Source organism: Toxorhynchites rutilus, chromosome 1, assembly GCF_029784135.1.
Source record: "Toxorhynchites rutilus septentrionalis strain SRP chromosome 1, ASM2978413v1, whole genome shotgun sequence".
Taxonomy (NCBI): Eukaryota; Metazoa; Arthropoda; class Insecta; order Diptera; family Culicidae; genus Toxorhynchites; species Toxorhynchites rutilus.
The window spans coordinates 87,874,128-87,898,062 of record NC_073744.1 but is presented as its reverse complement, the minus strand read 5'-3'; the positions used below and the strand labels follow the sequence as shown (position 1 = coordinate 87,898,062).

At 37.0% G+C, this 23,935-nt stretch overlaps 1 protein-coding gene across 2 annotated transcripts in view; it reads right to left on the bottom strand.

Moving 5' to 3' along the window:
• Window positions 1-11,922, bottom strand: part of LOC129762872 (ABC transporter G family member 20) — a 124,362-nt gene extending 112,440 nt beyond the window's left edge. For both annotated transcript variants that reach the window (XM_055761444.1, XM_055761443.1), the window contains exon 1: window positions 11,231-11,922. The gene's annotated coding sequence lies outside the window, so the exon portion shown is untranslated. The remainder of the gene's footprint in view (window positions 1-11,230) is intronic.
• Between the last annotated feature and the right edge of the window lie 12,013 nt (window positions 11,923-23,935).

Sequence of the window (23,935 nt, the reverse complement as noted above, 5' to 3'; positions counted from 1 at the left end):
GATTATTTAACCAATGAAAATAAAATGTAAAGCTTATGCTAGGCTTAGTGGTCATTGTTTTCGCTACCTGAGCACTTTTAATGTGACCATAACTGATTCGACAGCTGTGGTCAAACGAGCTGACGCTGACTTGTGCACTTTTTAAGACTCTGAGTCAACACATCAACACCGACCTAATGCTTCAACTCGGCACCATACACATTGAGCGAACCGTCCACATGCAACCCGATCAAAATACACACACCACATGACTAGGAGCAGAAACCGGCTTAATGAAGGAATTGATGCTTGGAACCAATGCTGTTAACCTACTTTTACCGTATCGTGAAATAACGTCTGAAAGTTGTATGTGTGGCCTTCAAAAAAGTGCATGCCATGTTACAACAGACAATTTGTGAAGTGATAATTTAATTGCCTCTATTAATTGTTGCAAAATTGCATTATACATAGCGTGCGTTCAGATGGAACAGTACTTTGTTTTGGAAACATCATAAGCGTCATCTACCAAGTTAGAAGTGGCTGTCAGGATCTTGGAGGCGATGTGTCGTTGATATTCTACGACCCCAAATTGCAACAACATGCAAAATTCAACATAACTCCTCTGAAATATATCGTTAATGATTGATATAATAACAAAATTCATTCCCCAGACGGTCGTCATACATGTTGGTAATGATGATTACAACATAAAATAATACAGCCATCAGTTCTGCATTGTTGCGTGAATTTTATCAACATCCAAATATTCTTTGCACATTCATACTATTTAATGATCCATAACTCAAATATATGGCTGGTGCTGAACAGTAGAATCGGAATTGATCGCCTAATTAACCACAAAAATTGAGAATAGAGTTTATTGTGCATGTTCGTTTGTTACGATGATATCTAAATATATGATTTGAGTCTCATATTTCCATAAAAAATTGCTATTTCCCGGTACTTTAAAGAAATATTATTCAACGTGAATACTACGTGAATACATATTGTTCAGTTATTCGGTGATTCAGTTATTGTATTGTCATTGACACTTAACTTAATTTTCTCAATGAAAAGTATTTAAATAACATTTTTCATTCTTTTGTTGATGATCATCACACCAATTAGCTTGTATTGCCACTACTTTCGCTTTTATATTGTTCTTTTTATTTGAAGTATACGGTTGAATTTTAGTCTATTCTTCTAGTAAATGTTATATCGATTGTATTCCTCATTATTTATTTTATTATTATTATTATTATTTGCAATACCTGAAGCCAAGCATATTTTTACAAAATTACCAAAATTATGAAGCTTCAAAATAGATTAATTTATGTATTCAAATAATTTCATTTCAATTCGGTAATTTATACATATACAGTAGGGTGCCAATGTAAATGACCATCTCGATATTCAAAAAGTTACACCCTATGCAAAATATCAGCTCAATCGGACTTAAGGGAGAGGGCACAATCGTGGGTTTTCGGAAAACTTTTTTTGATGCGAAAAAAAAATGTCTTAAAATTGCATGAAACGTCGAGATCTAATGTCATTTCGAAAAAAAAATTATCAAAAATCGGCATTCAGGAACTTTTTTTCAGGAGTACGAAACGAAAAGTATGGTTTTGGGTGCCAATTAAAATAGTTATCTCGATTTTTCATTCGGAACGTGCTATAAAATGTTGATTTGCACGATAATATGCCCTATGCAAAATATTAGCTCATTCGGACTTCACTTACTGGTGTCACAAACGTTAAAATTAGATTTTTTTTTTTAAACGAAAAATCACCGAAAATCGAGGTTTTAAAAAAAAAGTTTCGGTTCGCCTTCTGAAAAAAAAACTAAGTTCCAGTGTGTCGATTTTTGACAATTTTTTTTTTCGAGATGAAACTAGATCTCGAAGTTTCACGCAATTTTAAGACATTTAGCATCAATTTTTTTTTTCGAAAACCCCCCTTGGGTGATTTTTCGATTTTCAAAAAACTCAAACTTTGACCGCTTTGCGCCACTCTCCCTTCAGTCCGATTGAGCTGAAATTCGGCAAAGGGCGTTATTTTCGAGGTGGTGAACATTTTGTATAGGGTAACTTTGTGAAATTTCAGGGTCGATTTTTTCCCATACATTCATTGGCACCCTAATATACAGCCATTCCATGCCAAACCGATATAGTGGTTCTCAGATTTCCATGAAAATTGGTAGTTTAGTTCTTTATCGCAAAACATTAGCCCGTATTTTTTATTTTTTTCAGTAGGGTGACCATTTCCATTTTAGGGTTGTCCGAAAAACCAACTTTTTCCGCTTTTTTCTAAAAATAACTTTTTTCAAAAAATCATAACTTTTGAACTACTAAACCGATTCAAATGAACGACATATCAAATTAAAGCCAATCACCTGGTCTTTTTAAGAACTTCTTTTAATACTAGACTTGCAGAAAATTTGAATTCTGTTCTCGTTATTATTGATTGTATTCGTTGTTTATTGTTTTCATAGTCTCGGGACCAAGGGCGCTATATTTTATATATTTTTTCTGAAAAGCCGAGGATTTTTCGCATAACATATGTTGAAACCAGAGAGGCGTTTTTTTCGTTTTTGAGTTATGTTTTTTCAAAGTCAGCCGATGGTCCAAAAATAAGTTTTCACTTTCTTCCCAAAAATGACTTTGTTCAAAAAAGTATTACATTGGAACTACTGGACCGATTCAGATGATCGATATATCAAATTAAATAAAATTAGCTAGCCTTTTTTTTGAAAGAGTAACACATTTGCCAATTAATTGAATTCTAATCGCATACATCCAGTCTAGTCGCATAGAAATATTGAACGAAAACTGAAAATATGTTAACTTTGAAAAATCATAATTGAAAAACGAAAAATAACATAACTCTGATTTGTTGTTATGTAAAAAAAACCTCAGCTTTCGAGAAAAAAAAATATAGCATCCTTGGTTCCGAAGCCATGTAAACTATAAAAATCTAATACAATCTATAATTACGAAATGAAAATCCATTTTTTTTTCGCAAGTTCAATATTTTTCAAAAAAGACTATCTAATTGGCTCTAATTTTATGTATCGATCATTGATTTTTCGAACCATCGTCATAACTCAAAAACGAAAAAAAACTCCTCTCTGGTTTCGACATATGTTATGTGGAAAATCCTCAGCTTTCCAGAAAAAATCAAAAAAAGATATAGCGCCTTTGGTCCCGAGACTATGAAAACAATAAAATACGAATTCGATCAATGATAACGAGAGCAGAATTCAAATTTTCTGCAGATATAGTATTATTTCAAAAAATATTGATTGGCTCTAATTTGATATGACGATCATCTGAATCGGTTTAGTAGTTCAAAAGTTATGAATTTTGAAAAAAGGCATATTTTTGAAAAAAAAGTCCTAGACATAGACTGTACACTTCGTAGTTGCTCTCCATGATTAACCTGAACCGAGGATTGCACAAAGAATATATTGGATGACGCTTGGGAGTAGCAAATCATTATCATTGTGCAAGTATCGGTGATCCGATACTTAAATATGTTTGTAATATAAAACGTAAATATGTTTGTATGTTTATCGGCAGGGTTGTCCCACATAAACAGAAATTTAACCTCCTTCCTGTTGACCGATTGATCTGAAATTTGAAGCACGCCTTTATCTCTGCTGTCGTTATAAAACTGCATATTCTATAATCTTGAAAATCCAAGATGGCGGCCGCAACAAAATGGCGGACTACATATTTTATCAAAACCCCATTAATAAGGGGTTCAAATGAAAGGGCTTGACTAGTAGAACACAGTTATTTATGAAAAATGTGAAAAATCACATTTTAAAATGTACTGTTGAAAAATCAATATCTTTATGTCGTTTATAGTAACTTCTTCTAACATATCGTCCAGATCATCACTTGCGTATAGTTCCTTAATATCCAAATCGGAAATCGAAACTTTTCTTCTGACGCTTTGCACTAAAGGGTGTGTCACATCAAATTGCATCACGGAAAAAATGCTGTAGAAATTCGCCCAGAAGACCGATCCTTTTGAAAATTTTAGACAGTAAAATAAAAACTATTAAAGAACTTTTGGCATTTTCTTTTTATTCATACTTCGAGCCCAAGCCCGTATGCTCGCACCTTCCTCTTTACCCCGTCCATAAGGTTCTGTACAACGTTTTTCCAAATTTACGAAAAATTGACAGTGAAGCATGGCCAACGTGATCTATACACTCTTATCTGATTATAAGCGAAAGCTGAAGATATAATTCCTAAAAATAAATTTTCCACAGCGTTTTTTCCGTGATGCAATTTAATGTGACACACCCTTTATTTCGCCGTTGCTAATATCCTCGCTTTCAAATTTACTATTACGCCGTCCGGTGAACATTTTAAGAATGAAGCAACACGTGTGTCTAAAAAAAACATAATAAACATATTGTTTTTTGGAATAAACAAGGGTTTCTCCGCGTTGCGCAATCATTATTCTCAATCTCAAAAAAAAAAACTTGCAACTTGCTTCTTCTTTTAGGTTTTTAACTACCAAGCGCAAACAACGATGAAAACGAATTACGTGAAAAATCTGAGTTGCCAAATGTGATATAGCTTATGACGATTATTTTCCCACAAATGTGACACATGTTCTCAGTATGATATATTCACAAAATCTTCGCAATCGATTGAACAGAATATTCCATATTCTCCAATAAAATTGTAATTATTCATCGCGATTGAATATAGTACATAAAGCAAGTACGTTCGGTTAAATTTCATTTTTATTTTCATTTCCAACACTGTATAAATGACTGAAAACTTATTTTTATAAGTTTTCTAATCAGCAGTCGGTTGATTTCATTCGGATTCAACAGAAAAGTAGTCCTGAATCGAACCCGAATTCATTGTTATCGTTGCCCGCTTATTTCTCTAGCGCACCGACAGTTGAATTTGGGCCCCGCAAGAAACTCGGCCGACTCGCTATGGGCGACGAAGGTGTTAACCGAATGCGGCGGGCTCGTGTATGATAGGGTGAGGAGCTTCGGAGCGCCATATCACAGACACGGTGAAGAATGGAGGAGGAAATGTGATGGTTCGTGGGTGTTTTTCGTGAGGTGGAGTGGCAAGCTTCGTGAAAATCGACGGGATATGACGACAGAACAACATTCTAAGAAAAAAACATGGAGGGTTTTCTGATACAAACGGGCCTTGTAGAATAGTTCGTATTTCAGCAGGACAATCACCTGAAGCATGCTGCCATGAGCACCAAATCAATGCATCATGGCAAATGGCGAACTAAAAAATTCCTCGACTCCCCAAGAAACGTATCCGGACAAGCTGAGCAGTGTTATAGAGGGTCTCTTCCCGCAGTATGTTCCGATGAGCTGGTCACCTACACCATACGACCATAACATAAGGTCAAGAGATTGACTACAGAGGAGCTGAAGAATACATCTTGCCCGGACAAAATCCCCAACGTAACTCTCAAAGCCGAGATACAAGTGTACCCGGACAGATTTAGAAAAAGAGCATGCTTTAGATTTGATGAGAAAGTGGTAGCAAGAATGGAACAGCAGCTCTAAAGGTCGATGGGCCCATAGGCTAATTTAGAACATCGCAAATTGAATCGACAGAAAACATGATGAAGTGAATTTCCACCTGACGCAACATGTATCAAGTCACGATTGTTTCAGGCAGCACCAGCAAACAGAAGAAACCGCGGAATCTTCCATTGTCCTTACGTGTGGCCTCAAAATATGATGCGAGAAATACTGTACAGAAAATGTGCAGAAGTGAGAAAGCGTGTAATGCAGTGTAATGCAGTGAACTTCAATAGTGGCATAATCTTAACTCCAACGAAGACGCGAAGCGAAGAGCAAGCATGTGAATCACAGAGTAATTAATGTTTAAGCACAGCCTCCTCCCCAAAGTAATACTAAACGCAGGTTCCGAGTCAGGCATAAGGATGTGAGCGTTAAAGACTCACTCTACCCAATCAACATGGTGACTGAGATGTCTTTTGAAGAATTCCACCTCCTTCAAAAAAGAAATACGGAAGATGAAATCCAGGAGTCTGGATGCTTTAGTGGTAATTTTTCTTATCCCATTTGTTTATTTATATTCTTACGCCTAAATGGCTACTACTGTGTAATTTACATTTGATAGAATCATAAACATGTAACATATACGCGATTGGAACCCGGCTCTGTTACAGCTAAAACGCCAATGAATAAATCTTCATTCGACCGTGGATCGATCTTCATCATTGTATACGACATGTGCTCATTGAGCGTTAATTTTGAATCAAGGATGACATTAAGATCTTTGATGGTCTCAACGTGACTTGATAACACATTGCGTAATTTATAGAAATACGCTTCCACGAGAAGGATATGACTGAAGAATTCGATTGATTCAAAACCGTTCTGATGATTTCGCACCACTCAGCGAAAATATCTAATTGCTTCTGTAAGTAATGGGTGTTCAATAAAAAATGAGAATGATTTCAATACCTTTCTGTGAAAAAGTAAAGAGCGTAATTTTTTTCCTCACCGAGAGAATTGCTCTCTGGACTCTCTAGAAACGGATTGCTCGTTTTCTTTTCGCCCGGGTGCTGTCAGTTCGATCAACGATGGCTTCTAAACAACAAGCACTCCGTGAGCACGTTGTACGGTTCTTCGAAGCGCGTGAAAGCCAAGGAAAAAAGTTTGTAGTAGACCACTTTAGGGACGAAAATGTGTCGGTGAGCACTGTTTACCAGATTCTGGCATCCAGGAAAGTCGAGCGGAAGACCGGTAGTGGCCGTCCTGTGAAGATCATGACGAAAAAGAAGAAGGAATATCTGAAAAAGCTGTTCGACAACAAGGACGGTACGAATATCCGTGACGCCTTCCGAAAATTTTGCTGCTTCCATTTCTACACCCACAGAACCCTCAAACAAGAGGGCATCGTTATTTTCCGCTGTCAAAGTCCCACATTCCTGGCAATGACCGGTACTATACCAGCGACAAGGCGTCCACACCCCACGGGGTGAAGTAGGTTGTGCAAATGTGGCAACCTTGCCACGCAATTCGACATTGACGGTATCAAACTCCGTGTTATGTTTGTGTAAAACGAAAAGGGCGCTTTGGGCGGATTAAACGCACCTTTGGAATAAACATTAAGATAACTTTTCTGAAGCAAATATGTGTTCTATGTAATAACACAATTTTTGCAAGTGGTGAAAAAATCTTGAACGTCAATTGTATCTGATAATGAATTTATTTTACTGATAAAGTTTCGTCGCACAGAGTACATTTTTAATATTTTTGAAATTGATTTGAAATTGTAATTGATAATGAGCTGTAGCCATAGAGTGCATTCTGAATAAGTTTGTAATGTTTCGAATGAAATCAAAAATGTTCATCCGATTTTTGAGGTTTCTTTTTGTATAACCATAACATAACGAAAACCACGAAGAGGGAGGGGTGAACCAGACACGTCCGCACCGGATGCGAATCCCCACTCAACACCACTGATTCTCACTCTTTAGTTCTCAAAATGGCACCCAAGCAAGACGAGCAACGTTCGAAAACTTCACTAGCATATCGCGAAAATTTATGCTTCTCGCACGCGAAGTTGGCAAAATCGGTCAACAAGCGGAAATGGAAAGGGGGAAAGGTGGCATCTTCAAGACCATGAAACTATTCATGTTTCCCAAAAAAGTATATCTCGTTTTACAGACCATCTTCATGGAATGCCTGCCTTTCTTAACAAACTACTGAAAGAAAAATAAGACTAAATAAAACATATTACTAAAATACACGCATTTTTCATCGATCAACTTTTGATCGGTCCACCCTTTATGCGCAGAAGTATTTTTTTCTCATCGAACATGATTTTTCATCACCTATATTGATGTACATGTCTTTTCGACCAAGTTAGAACTCAACAACCCATTTTTCTACTGTTCTGTAAAAATACTTCATGAGTTGATCTTAGTACTACACCATTTAAAACGAGATTACCTCTGCATTTTATGAACTTTGAATAGCTGTTAGTATACGAATGAGTTGTCAGATAGACATTACATTTCACACCTATCGAACGATAAAATTTATTGAACAGCCGAAAAAAAAAACGAGTGCGAAGCCGAAGTTTTCAAGTGATTTTTGAAATGCGTAATTTCGTGAAATATCAACGCATGAAGATGGAATACAACATATATATCTTTGTGTGGATGAACCCTACTGGAACCTTCTAGAAATTTATTGACTTAGTTAAAGGCTGACGAAATAGTTCAGAAATGAAAACTGTTACGTGTGCCCAGAACGAATCATCAGAAAGTCATATTTTTTAAATAATTTTATTGTGTGAAAAAATAGACAAAAAAACCAATAAATCAAACATTCTTAGATGTACCTTAGGGTGGCAGTTAAAATGGCCATGTCAAATTTCATGACATGATTTATGGGTGCCTGAAAGAGCTCATGCCAAATGACTTCAAAATGCACAAATTTGGAAAACCAAAATTTTTTCGATGCCAAATGACTTAAAAATGCATGAAACGTCGAGATCTGATGTTATCTCGAAAGAAAAACCCACCAAATTGAAAATTCTCTAAAAATTGTTTGATATGTCATACAATCCAATCCCCTAATTCTCAAACAGTTTAAATTACAAATGTTGGAATTTTCCCATACATTTGTTCTGTTCATTTCTGTCTTCACCTAACCGTAGTTTCTATTCCAAGGTATGGGTGTAGTCGTGCGGTATAATTTTTATATATCACTGCGAATGAGGCGTACGTAAATCGCTCGCTGGGAATTTAAATGCAGTGATCCTTCCTACAGACACTGTGGAGAGATGAGATATTGCAAATCAACCCCGTTCGTCCATAACTCATTGGGTATAAATAAGTCATTCGCAAATTCTAATACACAACAATCAGCAGTCTCACCTAATGCTAATGTCACACACAACGGTTTTGCTCAACAGAAACTTCAAAAGCGAAACTGTTTCACGCGATGAATCGGTCTCAGATGCAAAATCTGTATACTGTAACCTAATAAAATTATCGAAATTATAAGAAATTTCAATGACAGAAAGATCGTCTCTTTCCACAAGGCCAATACATGTTCGAAAGGTCATTAACTAATCTCTGGAGAGAAGCAATTTAAAGTGTGGGTTTCCAAATAAAACGTAGTATAACAGTAGTATATCCATACTCAAAATATAGTACAAATTTATAAAAAGCCGGGAAAACCAAAATGGTCGAAAAACGGTACTGTCCCGTTCAAAACGGTACGTTTGGTCAGCCTACTTAGTTAGCAAAAAATTGTGTTAGTCGACAAAAACATTGATATAACAGTATGAAATTGATTTTTTATTTTTTCCCGATATTTTTGTCCACTATATCTACACACTTCGAGCTTAAACTTGAAAGCTTAAAAATTACGCGTTTCCCATCTTTATGCATTGATTGTTCATAAAGAAATGCGGCTTCGTACTCTGTACCTCTAATTTTTTTTATTGAGTGTATTAGTTGTATTTCGACGCTATTTCGTTTCATATTCTTGAAAGCTTAACATTTGTTTGACGCATCGTATGCGTATTATTCTCCAGAGGAAATCAATAGTTTTGTCACTTGAAATGTAAGTAAAATTTCTATTTATGTTTATAATGGATTACATTCGGAGCTATTATTTCAATCTTCAATATTGACACTCACATCCAAGCGAGGTATTTCAAGATGCATTCGACGTACGTATTTAAATTCCAAGTATGCACGACGCCCATCCAGTATTTTTTTATTAGTTTCATTTGTATCAGCTCCTTCTCTCTCAGATTATGAGGAATCAATAACCGGGAAAAAGAATGCGCTAATGTCAACCACAAAGTTAAACAACAAACCACCTCTTATCGATTAAGATTGTTTATAAACACTAATGGCGGTTAAGATAGGGTTGATACAACCAGCGTAGCGTGTAGTGTATACGCTTTGGGTGCGTTGCTGAAGCTTGAGCCATGTTAATTACTCAGCGAATTGCGTTGTCTTTCATTTGGTGCTGGCCCTGAGAATTGAGCATCAATTGCGTTTACGTGTGCGTTATATAAGGTGCCGATTGCAAACAAACAATCGTCGGTGCCCGGTTGACTTTATGTATTGTCGAAATTGTCTCCACACAGGGGATCCTCAAGGGCGAAACTAGAGCGGAAATAGCATCTAAAGTTGCCAAAGTCAAAATGAAGGAAAACGAACCGAGCACGCGAGTTGATTTTAAATTTTTGCGAACTTCTCAATATAACAATGAGATCATGTTAGAACTGAATAAGGATGATTATATTAAATTTCAAAACTAAGTTCTATCCATCGGTTAACTGGAATGAAGAAGATAGTGATTGGCAGTTCTTCTAAATTGTAGCCCCATTGCATTGATCCGAATCAAGGTGGGAGTTTCGTGTTCGATTCGCGTTCGTGTTAAAAGTTCTTCGTTAAAATGAGTTTTATCGGCATGCACCGGCACACGCATATCTTCGAACTTGCCATTCTAAAATAATCAGGCGTGTCTTCACTAAACAGCAATAAAACATAGATGCCACATAAGTTATACTTCGTTGAAAAAGGGCATTCATTTTAAATAATGATCAACCTACAGAGTTACCATAAATCAAATTCAAATTGCCAAATTGTCAGAAATTTATATCCTTTACATAATCATAGTTCAATTCAGCAACGCTGACCAATTCCGCATTACAGACCTCGCATATATGTTCACGGTATGACAGGAAACATTTCATTCCTAATCCTAGAACAATCATAAAAGGAATGCGCCACGACGATTCATAGATTGGTTGGACTCATAAAAAACTTGCCTTTACATACGAACATAACGTTAAAGTATAGAATCAATTTTGTGTTGCAACATCATAGCCATCCGACAGTTTCTCGTAAAACTTTATCTCATTTGTTTATTGATTCATTTTTTGAAGCATCGAACGAAAGTAATTTTATCTTCGGCTGTCTTTCTCTCATCTTCAAAATTGAACCACCTTGAACAACACTTTCAGAAAATTTCATTTTCATCTTCCAACCTTATTCGCTCTCTAAGTGTGTCTGCTGTTGCATCACAACACAAGGCCGTCAAGTTTTAACTGAACAGTGGGACCGCGGAGTGTGTCCAAGAATATTGAAGACATGAAAGGTTTCATTCACCTTTCACGTGCACTCAAACTGATTATTTTGACTAAGTCACTCTGGGAAAGAAGTAATATTTGAATGTTCCACTTACTGGTTTTATATTATTACTGTCGATAATACGCGCCGTCAGCACAGTTGTCTGGGGTTAGCCAAACTTTAATAATGGCTCATGCTCCGTAAATTGCTATCCAAAATCCAACAATTGCTTCAAGCCTTCAGTATATGTATTTGTCCTTAACCAATCGCAGCGCTAAGCTAAATTGGCAAACCAATTTTCCACAGTCCACTTATAACACTAACACAATTTCTCATGAATTAAACTATTGTTATGTAATTTATCTCACGTTTGATATAGTTAAAATTCAAGTATTATGTATTTGTGAGCCGAAAAAATATGCTTTACCATATACACCACACTTTTATTCTTCTTCTTTTTTCTTTCATACACTGATTCGCTTCGACGGTTTATATACACGTTATATTTTCCCTTTTTTTCTACAAATCACGCCGTTAACATTGCGCTATTTCTCAATATTAAAAGAAAATAAAAGTTTGTTGATTTCAATCTACATTATTAATTGCCTTTGCCACCAGCCACTATTCTCAACTACTCTGCACCTCGGCAAGTGTATCCCATAAAAAGATGTGTTATAAAACAGTGAAAAGTAAACTCGATGCTGCACGCGCGCTTCGAAAGAACAGAAATGTCCAACTAAACTGACCAACGGAGACCGAAAAGCACACCTGTACGTACCGAACGCAGATCCGAGACTGAAAGGTCGTGGAGTGCTGCTGACCAGTTTGGCGGCGTGCAACTGAATCGACTTATGTTTTTTTTTATTTTGCTGCAGCCAACCGATGTTCACCCGCGAATCATTCCTAGCGCTCCGATGTACCAACAGTCAAATAAGATTCAACAGGTCGACATTATTACAATCTGAGACACAACATTTAACAACATTTTGTTCAATTCATCATGAACATGTTATTGTTATACATATTTGAGGAAATTTATGCTGACAAAAAATTCTGGAATAACGGTAGCTAATTGTCCCGACATTCTCGAGGTTCTCCCATTAGTCTCACCATGAAGGTAAGCATTCTCTTTAGCGTGATGTTCACATCTTTGTATAAGAAGTATATCGCCACCGTTCAACACTACAATTCCTTCAGTTTGATAGTAGTTTCTAGTTTCCGTGATTTCATAAGCAATTGGAGGCAATACTTGTAGATGGAGGTATAGAGACATTTTCAAATTTCAGAGAAATGACGAAAGAATGATATCATGAATACCCTTTTATGCACCGTTCATGTCACTTCTAGCTGACTGACAAGAAATCGTGTTGTTCTGATTTCAATGCTGGTGTTGTTTGTAACTCTATTTTGATTAACAGAGCAATTTTACGCCAAACTAAACGGCCGCTGCATCGACCTTCACTATTTTCTTCAACTTTGTTCATACGATTGCCACTTCCTGAAGATAGAATTTAAATTATCATTTGATCAAATATGTATCCGACTATTTTTCCAGAGTATAATCCACAATCATCTGATTGTGTCGGCCAGTGACAATTCTATACGAGCTGAAGATTGTACCGGCCAACAACCATTCTACTCTGGAGCGAGATGCACCACGCTAAATATGGAGTACAGACTAGGAGGGTGTTACTGAATAATGGTCAGCTGCATCCCAATAGGAAGTACCCCGGCCACACCTGCAGAGCATCGGGAGATTGCAAAATTGCAATCATAAAAAACTCATTGTAATATGGACTAACCTCAAGTCAATCGCCATTAATCGGTTACATATAACTAACATAGTTATATTGCAAAATTGTCGAAATATTGAACACCCGGCCTTGTCAGGTTAGTGCCAAATATATTTGCATCTGTTTACTTCCCCCCTCAACTCAACTTAGTTGTTATGAGAAATTATTTGAAGTTGCTGAAAATATTTTATCTTCCTTTGCACCAGAATCAAAAATCCATATATACGGAGATTTCAATCAACGAAATGCGGACTTTATCACTGATTCTGAAAATGAATTTATCTTGCTTCCAGTTGTTGGTGATAATAAGACTCTGCAATTTATTTTTGATAAAATAACCGGTCTTGGGTTGAATCAAATAAACAATGTTCAGAATCGACAGAAATGCTTCTTGGATTTCTTGTTGACAAATATGACCGAAGATTTTTGTGTGACCGAATCATTAACTCCACTTTGGAAAAATGAAGCTTTCCACACAGCTATCGAATATTCTATATTTATAGATAACACTCAAACACCATTTGATTATGAATTTGAGGAGGTCTCTGATTACACTAAAGCAAATTACCAATCAATTAGGGTAAGCTTAACTATATCAACTGGCAGGATTTATTCAGAAGTGTGGAAAACATTGAAGTAGCAGTGACGACTTTTTACTCGATGATCAATGAAATTATAGAGCAGGAGATACCATCAGGACGAAAAAGGAGAAATATGAACACAAAATATCCGATTTGGTTTAATCAAAGCATCAAGAATCTAAAAAATAAAAAAACAGAAGGCAAATAAATTTTATAAGAAATACAAATCTGACGCTAATCTCCAAAAATATCTGAACATTTGCGAACAGCTCAACTCAACTGTTAAAAGCGCTTCTGAAGATTACAGCTTAAAAACAGAGTCGGACATAAAATCTAACCCGAAAAGTTTCTTTAATTACATAAAAACAAAATTAAAAAGCAATGGTTTTCCATCACGCATGCACCTTGACGATACCGTGGGGATCGAAAAAATTTGCAACCTCTTTGCAACATTTTTTCAAGAAGTTTATATTGTAACAGCTGAGGAGGACCGAGATCGTGACTTCCTTGCATTTCTTCCAGAATTTCCATGTGATGTTGGAGTCAGAAAACTAACTTACATTGAAATTTTTGACGCAATAAATAAGCTCGATATCTCGAAAGAGCCAGGTCCTGACGGAATTCCACCGGTTTTTATAAAAAATTTGACATCTGAATTAACTCATCCACTTTTATGGCTTTTCAATACATCATTGGAATCAGAAAGGTTCCCAAAAATATGGAAAAACTCTTTTCTTGTACCAATATTCAAATCCGGTAATAGATCCGATGTAAGAAATTATCGTGGAGTAGCAATTATTTCTTGCATTCCAAAACTCTTTGAAGCCATAATAAACCAAAAACTTTTTCAACAACTAAAGACACGAATTACGAATAAGCAACACGGTTTTTTAAAAGGACTAACAACAACAACAAATTTGCTGGAATTTGTCACATTCACTTTGAATGCAATGGATAATGGTAATCAAGTTGAAGCTCTATACACTGACTTTAGTAAGGCTTTCGATCGTGTTGATATACCTTTACTCCTTCTTAAACTTCAAAAAAAAGGGATAGAAGTCAAGCTATTGAAATGGCTAGAATCATATTTGACTGACCGCACCCAAATGGTAAGATTTAATGGGGAAATTTCAAAACCAATATTTGTTACATCCGGAGATCCTCAAGGCTCTCATTTGGGGCCACTTTTGTTCATTTTATTTGTTAATGACGTTTGCGTTTTTCTTAACAGTGTTAAGGCACTTATCTACGCAGATGATATGAAACTGTATATGGAAGAGTTTATTACAGCTCAATGTTAGTAAATGCACTTTGATTACTTTTACAAGAAGAAGAACACCATTGAACAATGGTGTTATACTGGGTAATCAACCCATCAGTAGATGTCAACGAGTAAGAGATTTAGGTGTGATCTTAGATTCGAAACTAACCTTCGTGGATCATTATAATACAATCATCCATAGAGCAAATAATATGTTGAGCTTCATTAAACGCTTTAGTTACCATTTCCACGATCCGTACACAATAAAAACATTGTATATTACATACGTCAGATCAATTCTCGAATACTGTAGTATTGTATGGTCCCTCTACATAACTTCACACGAAGACAGAATTGAATCTGTACAAAAACAATTTTTGTTATTTGCACTTCGTTAACTAGGTTGGTCTTCATATCATTTACCTCCATATGAAGCACGCTGTATGCTAATCAATATTAAAAGCCTAAAAGAACGTCGGAACTCTGCCATGATTCTATTTATTATTGATATCATATCACAACGAGTGGACTCAGAAGAAATATTAGGAAACCTGAATTTTTACGCACCGATTAGGAACCTGAGAAACCCTAACATTTTTTACATAGATTATCGAAGAACGAATTATACCAAATATAGTCCTATTAATCGTATGATGAGCCTCTGTAACGAACACAGTGAAACAATTGATGTAACTATGTCAAGATCAATGCTCAAAAACTATCTGAATAGCATAAGATATCGTTAAATTTCACTGTAATATTTGGGCAGCATATTTAGTCTACGCTGGTTTGACGAAATAAATAAATTAAAAAAATTGATTCTGTAACTTGTTAAAATCGTCTTTTAAATTAAACGAATAAATTATCCAGCCAGCTCTCTTTAGATTTTTAGTTTTAAGTAAGTGGTTTTAAGTAGTATTAAGAATGTATCGGTCTACAATTTAGATTGACGACAATAAAAATAAAAAAAAAATAAAATAAAATAAGCCTTTATTTTGTTTATATAAATCGTTTATTTGTACAGGAAGCTTTGGACAACATTGGTACATTAGGTACATTAGGTTGTTTCCCTCGGGCCCGAAGGGAGTTTTCCTAATTTGATCTGGCAACAAGATACATCTCGCACGACCAAAAACATGCTCGATGTCGTGCTAACCTTGACCACAAACGCAGAGTTTGTTGGTGACAAGATTTATACAAAATAATAGCGCGGGAAGAGGGAAGGTGCGAAGTCCCGACTCAAGTCCATACTTTTGAACCACGGTTTGAGGCTAACCTTAGGGATAATCCAATGAAACCACCGGTCCAATTTATCTTCGTTCCACTTGCGTTGCCAGTTAGCGACGGCATTTTTACGGACTAAAGAATAAAATTCATTGAAGGCGATTTGACGCTGATAAATGTCATCTTCAATCGCACCCACCTTTGCTAATGAGTCAGCCTTCTCATTACCCGGAATTGAGCAATGTGAAGAGACCCAGAAAAAGGTGATGACATAACAGCGTCTGGATAAAGTACTCAAAATGCTTTTCCGGTCTCACTGTACGGATAGCTTCCGTTACAATGTAATAGTATTCAACAGGTCGTGAGGCGATGCTGTCCAGCGCCCAGTGAACCGCTGCCAATTCAGCAATATACACTGAGCACTGTGGGATGTGCTAAAAAATCGTTGAACACTCCAGATCCTGTGGACTCGTTCATAAAGGATCCATTGGTAATGTACATATTAACAGTGTTACCACACGTAAAGATTCCAGAGATTTATCTGGAAAGGGTACAGATTTTCGTTAAAAAGTACCATATTGGCACAGATTTTTTTCCGCGTGTGAAATTTCTTACATTTGAAGAAAACAACATTAAGATACATGACGGCTTTTATGCCGTAGTATCGGTGCGGCTGATCATAAAAGCCTTTACAATGCAGTAATTGATCAGTTTCATTAGGACGGAATAATTTACAAGGATCGTCAAATGCACACGTCATTTGCTGGCTTTATGTGCTAGTTTGCCATGTGAAAAAAATCCCTGAGTGAGCATTTATAGAGGGACATATATACCTACTAGTTGACCCGACAAACGTTGCTCTGCCATATTAATTATTGTTGTGTTGTTTGTTAAATAAAAAATAATCAATATATTGATAGTGTGTTTAACATGTTGAACCCCGAATTGTTCTTGCTACGCTTTCCATTCAGCCCGCATGAGGATATTTTTTTCATATATTTCCTTATTTTGTAACTGTCAGTCCCAATGATTTGAGATTTTCTAACGAAAAGTTCAACGTCAATCCCTAGAGACCGACACGGGGCTCATCGTGTTAACGATCTATGAAGTCTATCGAATGTGATCGATAGAATAAAATGAATAAAACGATTTGAACGGAAGTGTGTTTGATATTTATACTGCCGAATGACAGTGCGCATCGTCATTCGATAACTGGTAAATTTGGAACTGACATGTTTGAACTCTTAAAAGTTAAATGTAAAGTGAAAAAAATATATTTTTGTCGTGAAATAAAAAAAAATAAATGAAGAAAATCAATATTTTTTTTTTTTCAACTGCTGTCTCGTTGTTGAAAGATAGTCTCTATCAGATTATCAGACTCGAAAGCAATTTTAAATTGTTACTTAGTTTAAATACTTAGAAGACGTAGTCCTGACCTAACTTAACTAAATGTCCATAAATCTCGTTACATTTTCGCCAAAACTTTATCCATCATATAAAATCATTATCAAAGACAATTTTTGTTCAAGATTTTTCCTCACTCGCAGAGAATGTGTTACTCTGTAACACAGAACACATATTAGAGTCTATTTTGATTTTTAATTTTTGTTTTAAATTCGTGCTTATTTCACCCGAAAATCCATTACAATTTTCCCTTCACCGAAATGAATCATGAAGCTCTATGTAGTCTATGTCGAATTGTGTGGCAAGGTTTCACCATTCGCTCAACCCAACTGTATTCGAGCAAAACGGATTACAGAATACAATTTTGCGATCCTTTCGTGTAATGCTGACTCGATCGGATTTCAGAAAATAAGAGAGTGCTCAGTAGTCGGAACTAGAATTTAAAAGAAAATAACGCTACCGATTTCCTCAAAACGTATTTTGTCGACTAACCAAAGTAAAAATGTGTGTATGAGGTAATCCTCGCTTTTGCCATTCAATCTCATGTATCCAGCAAAGTCTGGAACGTGTAATATGGTAATGGAGTTCATTAAAGATTTTATTTTTTGTTCAACGTGCTTCAATGTCATGACAATTCATGCGTTTTAGCCTGGCAATATCGAAGGCCTTGTCGATTTTGCTCATGATAGCGTCTCGCAGGTGAATGTATTCTTTTTCACGCCACTTCTGTTGAATCTGTCGAACGAATCGTTCGCTATCTACCTTTGCATATAAGGCGCCCATGAATCGTTGGTATAATCCACGTTTGTTTCGTATTCTTTAATTATATGTTCATAAATATAAATTCAAAACGAATAATAATTCATAATGAATGAAATGTCTGTGATGGGATCTCGTTTTTTGAAGTTTGTGCAATATCCTTGAAGTCCCTTCATATCGGCCAAATCAGATAAAACATTCTCCATATGCCACCCAATTCGGTATTAAATATATGGTAATCGGTATCCTAGCGGTATCAAATATAGTTTACAACCTATTCTCATGCCTACCAATTTTTTTGTGCATAATTTCATCAAAATCGGTCGAGCCGTTTTGGAGCAGTTCGGTAACAAACACCATTACACGAGATTTTTATATATATATATATATATATATATATATACAGCCATTTCATGCCAAACCGATATAGTGGCTCTCAGATTTCCATGAAAAGTTTTGTTTAGTTTTGTTCTTTATTGCAAAATAATAGACCCGGATTTTTTTATTTTTTCGTTAGGGTGACCATTTCCGTTCAAGGGTGATCCGAAAAACGATTTTTTCAACTTTTTCCCAGAAATGATTTTTTTTAAATTCATAACTTTTGAACCACTGAACCAATTTAGATGATTGACATACCTTTTGGTAAAAAATATTGAACCTGCAAAGACGATAGATTTTGTTTTCGTAATTATTGATTGTAGTTGTTTTTTTGTTGTTTTCATGGCTGACTAGAGGACACTATATTTCTTATATTTTTCCTTGAATGCTGAGAATTTTTTACATAACATATCTCGATATCAGAGATGCTATTTTTTCGTTTTTTGAGATATGGTGTTTCAAATTCAACCGGTGGTCCAAAAAATCAACCAGACTCCAAGATACTTGAATGACATGATATCAGTGATCGGTTTACCCAAAAGTTGAAGCTTCGGTTTTGCTGGTTTATGCTTCCTAGAAAAGAAGACCATGTTTGTTTTCTCCGCGGAGAACTCAATCCCTAGACCATTGGTCCAGATTGAAAAATTGTTCAAAGTATCTTGTAAGGGTCCTTGAAGGTAGGATTCGTTTGATCCTATGACAGACACCACTCCATTATATGCAAGTTTTCTAAGGCTGCAACTTGTGTAAGACAATTGTCAATATCGCTTACATAGAAGTTGTACAAAAGAAGGCTTAAAATTAACCCTGGGGGAGACCCATGTAAGAGACCCGATTAACTGCCGAATATCTGTGAGAAAATGTTCAAATGTTTCTCACAAAGCAAGTTATATAACATGTTATTCAATGATGACGACATACCCCGAGTGTGTAATTTGTCTGACCAAATCTCTATTGATACAGAATTAAATTTAAATTATGTCCAGGAATCTTGAAGCCATTTGTTTTTTTTTTCGGCGTAAGCCATTTGAATTTCGCAAAACAATCCTACTTTCGCAATTCGTCCTACTGCCCCTGCGGAACCCATATTGTGTATATCTAAGAGTAGGCCATTTGTTTCGAACCATCTATCAAGGCGAAACAAGATCTTTTTCCCCAACAATTTCCGAATACAAGACAGCATTGGCGGTATGGATTGAAGTCGGACGCGGGTTTTTGAATAGCTATAACCAGGGGTACCAATTGTACCGCACCACGACTGTATTCTGACGACTGTCACCATCATTGGCCCGTAACAGTCGTTAGATCAATCTATTAACGACAATCACACAGTGAAAATGTCGTGCGACATTTATATTTACTGTCGTGTGCTGTACACGGCTGCATTTCCATATGTGAGTATTTTGTTCATTCGTCTGCGACAGGCCTGGTTGCTAACTAGTCATGTTGTTTGTAGATTCGGAATGCAATCGTAAATGCATTGCTACTGTCGTGAATGATTTTTTTCCCTCGTGCTGATGATGTCGGGTGTCTTTGTATATATTATGCAACGTCGTTCGCTTACAAAAGTGTGTTCTTTATTCACCAGTATTTTATTCATTTTCTCATTCGCAAACTATAGGTTGTAGGCTTTGAAACGGAAGATAATTTTCAGTTTCTGGTGAATTCTGCAGCATATTCCGAATTGTGAGTAGTGAGGAGTGTGAGCAACAGGGGAGAATCTGTTGAAAGAAATGCGAGAGGAAGTGTTGTGGGTGGAATTAGCGTAGATGAAAGTTTCGCGGGTGCAAATGCATGGCCAGATGAGAGTGAAGCTGGGGGTAGTGGAGCGGGTAGGAGCAACGATGGAGTGGATCGTTCGGATAGAATTTCTAACCCGAACGGAAATCGAACTCGAAGCCCCCGTGGCAAGCGCCACGCAAGCCACTAGGTCATGAGGACCATACATAATAAAAAATATGTCCTTTTTTTAATTCTTTATTGAAGAGACTTTCAGCCTCCTGGGCTGGTTCGCCTCTAAAAAAAAATTGTACTGAGCCTGTTTGAAATCCATCGGTTTTCGAACGTTTAAAGTTGGCTTCCTACTTGGAGGATAGACCTAAACATTCCCATCACTGAGTATTTCCCGATGTCATCAATATACATATTAACAAAGAAACTCTCGCCTAGAATCATTAAGGAATCCGTGCTTGTTTCTCCTATGAATTGCTGCTCATTTGTGTACCTATCTTGATTCGGCCATCCCAACAGTACATCATTCTCGATACAGCCGATCTAAAATTGAATCGGCTGTCTCTGTATATACGTAACTTGTGCTCACAACCACATCCCAGAGCGTACTGGTGAAAAAGCACAAACGCATAAAATAAAGGCTTGTCTTACGATCGCGATTTCTTGGTCATGACATTTTTCTTGCGACAGTCAAATTTGACAGTAACTCGGGTAAACCGATGATATTCATCGCATCGTGAGCAACTGTTACAGCGACAGAATTAATGGAGTAGCAGACACGAAAAAATGGAAAATTAACAGTACGTTTGGCTCACTACGATCGGGCCCGACAAATCAGACAAATTCGACGAAGCACCGACTGCTATAGCACAGGTTTATTTTATTCATTCGTGCTCTGTCGCTTGTATGCGAATGTAGCGCGCACACAGTGAGTCTCGATTTTATTTCATACCGACTGTAATGAAAATGCAGTACTTTTGGGACGCCTGGCTATAACTCGTATATTATGCTCCAGAAACTTATTGAATAAACCCAACGCTGTTTCGCCACATCGGGGAAGTTTCTCAACATGTTGAACTTTATTCTATCCAATCCTGGAGTAGAATTGTTACAAGAAAGAAGAGCAAGAGAGAACTCTACCATCGAAAACTCGGAATCATGATCGCACCTATCTTGTGGTATGTCTCGAACAATTTTTTGCACGGGAACGGAATCGGGACAAACCTTGTGAACAAAATTTTAAATCTATCGCTGTGAATATTCCCCGCTTCAATTCGATGAAGAGCAATGTCTCATGTTTCGAGCCACTTTCCATATTTTTTCATTAACGTTTCTCGTAACAAACCCCCCACCTTTTTCTCTCTTTAATCAAGTTTCTAAATTGATTTCCTCCAATGGAGGTAAACCATCTCTCGAATTAATGGCTAGAGTAATCGTGTCCGCATATTTTTTCCAGTCAATATGTCTTGTGAGATCGTATTCCATGTTTCTTGATTCCGTTACGGTTTATGGATAAAACCCGGAACAAAACTATACTATTCAAGATTCAATAAGAAGGGAATCTGAAAATTAATTCAATTCAAAAAAAAATCTACTAATACTCACTCATTTTTCTTAAAAACCTAGCTATGTTGAGATACAGCATGTTGTCAAAAAAACAAATGTCAAATGACATATGTCAAAAACAAACAAAATTAAAAAATAAGAGTAACTACAGCCATGGAACCGGTTGTGTAATTTCCGGTCCCAAATGACTACAGTGGAAGGAAAGTCTGCAGGATAGAGGAGAGAGAGAGAGAGAGAGAGAGAGAGAGAGAGAGAGAGAGAAGGGAAGAAATAGTGGAACTGTAAAGGAAGGTTGAAGAGACTCGACTCCTTATTAGCGCACGGACCGTCGAAGGAATCGAATCGTGATAGATTCAAGAAAAGAAATTATAGAAGTGAAGTGCGAGAGAAGATAGGGGATGGAGAACCCTCCTCGCAGGAGATACCTAGGGAGAAGGTACCTAAAAATATGTCGGTGGTCAGCGAGCCCCATCGTTATCGCTGCTCTTCACGCCCACAGGTAAGTCGGTTGAACGTTCTGGAGGACAGTACGGTGAGGTCCAGTAGAGCCTGCGGGCATCGTGCGTGTGCAATAAAAACCCGAAACAATCTCTCTCCAAATCTATACTTACCTGGATACACTTACCTGGATTCCTGCCCGGCTGCAACGATTCGCTAACCACTAACCTGAAAAAAAATATAATGAAATTTGAAATATACTTACCATTCTCTTCTCATTAAAATGTGAATCATGGAAATTTAAAGGTTCTATCTTCTATCGTCTTAATCGTGAGTCCGCTTCGTTCTTTCTTGAATGCCGACCCTGAGGTTAACTCCTACCTCTGAGCTAGCCGCTACTTACGATTCAGAAGAATTCAACCCATTGGTGATAGAAATTTTGATTGGCAAGTGATCACTGCCGCTGAGATCTTGGATTATATTCCACTTGAAATCTAACGATGGTGAATTCGAGCAAAGAGAGAGGTCAAGAGCACTTGGGTTAGCAGGAGGTTTCGGTATACGTGTTTTTCCCCAGTGTTCGAAACGGTCATATTGAAGTTGTTACTAAGGTCATATATCAACAATGAACGGTTGTCGTCGTACTGTTCCCCCCAGGCGGTTCCGTAAGAGTTGAAGTCTTCCAAGATCAATTGCGGCTCTGGAAGGAGTGAGCACATGTCATTGCTTGCGCGCAGCTCTCGGAGGTCAATACAAGCTGACAATACAGAGGTCTTTGCCTCTGATGTTTGCATGACAAGCAACAGCTTCGTTCCTTCCAAAAAGTGGAAAGTCAATTTGAACAAAATTTGTGGCACTTATTGATCCCCAATAGCACCCCTCCGTATCTGTCATAACGGTCCAAGTATAATATTGAAATCGTGGAAAGAGAGACTATTCCGCGAAGAGAGCCACGTTTTGGACAAAGCAAAAACATCACAATTAATACTATGAGTCAAAAATTTGAACGCATCCATTTTAATATTTTTCACCGGAAGTTTACTAAGGTGGACGAATCTTGTTGCGAGTTTTTCGAAATCTAATGTTTTTGTGGGGAGACTCAGGCTGTTCACAAGCATGTCTGCGATACCTTAAACCGGTTTTATACCACCAGCTTCCGAAATTTCCAAGTTTAATACCTCCGACCACGCTATGTTCTTGGTAACACCTCCAGTCCATTGCAGACAATTCTATTCTGCCTTGAACCCCTACCTTCTCTGCGATTGTCCTTTCGACGAGTGACGGGGAGTATTCGGAACAGCGTCGATGATGTAAGTTGATGATGTACCATGACTTGCACACTCGTAGATTCTTTGTCCGATTTCGACTCGACCTGTGGCTTAAAGTGCAGAACACATCATGATGCCGTATCGAGTATTCATTATTACCACATACCTCGCCCTAGTGTTCCCGTGACCGAGTGGTTCGGGTTGAACCTAACATGCCGGAGGTTCGGATTCGATTCCCGTTCTGGTCGGGGGAATTTTTCGTCAAAGAAATTTCCTGCGACTTGCACTGTAGTCACGCGTTTTCTAGAGCTTGCCACTCTGCTTTCAAGGCGTGTTATTTGGCATAGAAATCTCAACTAAATACTAATAAAAATGACGCAAGTTGTTGGATATAAAATTGAATTAATAGTGTGAAAT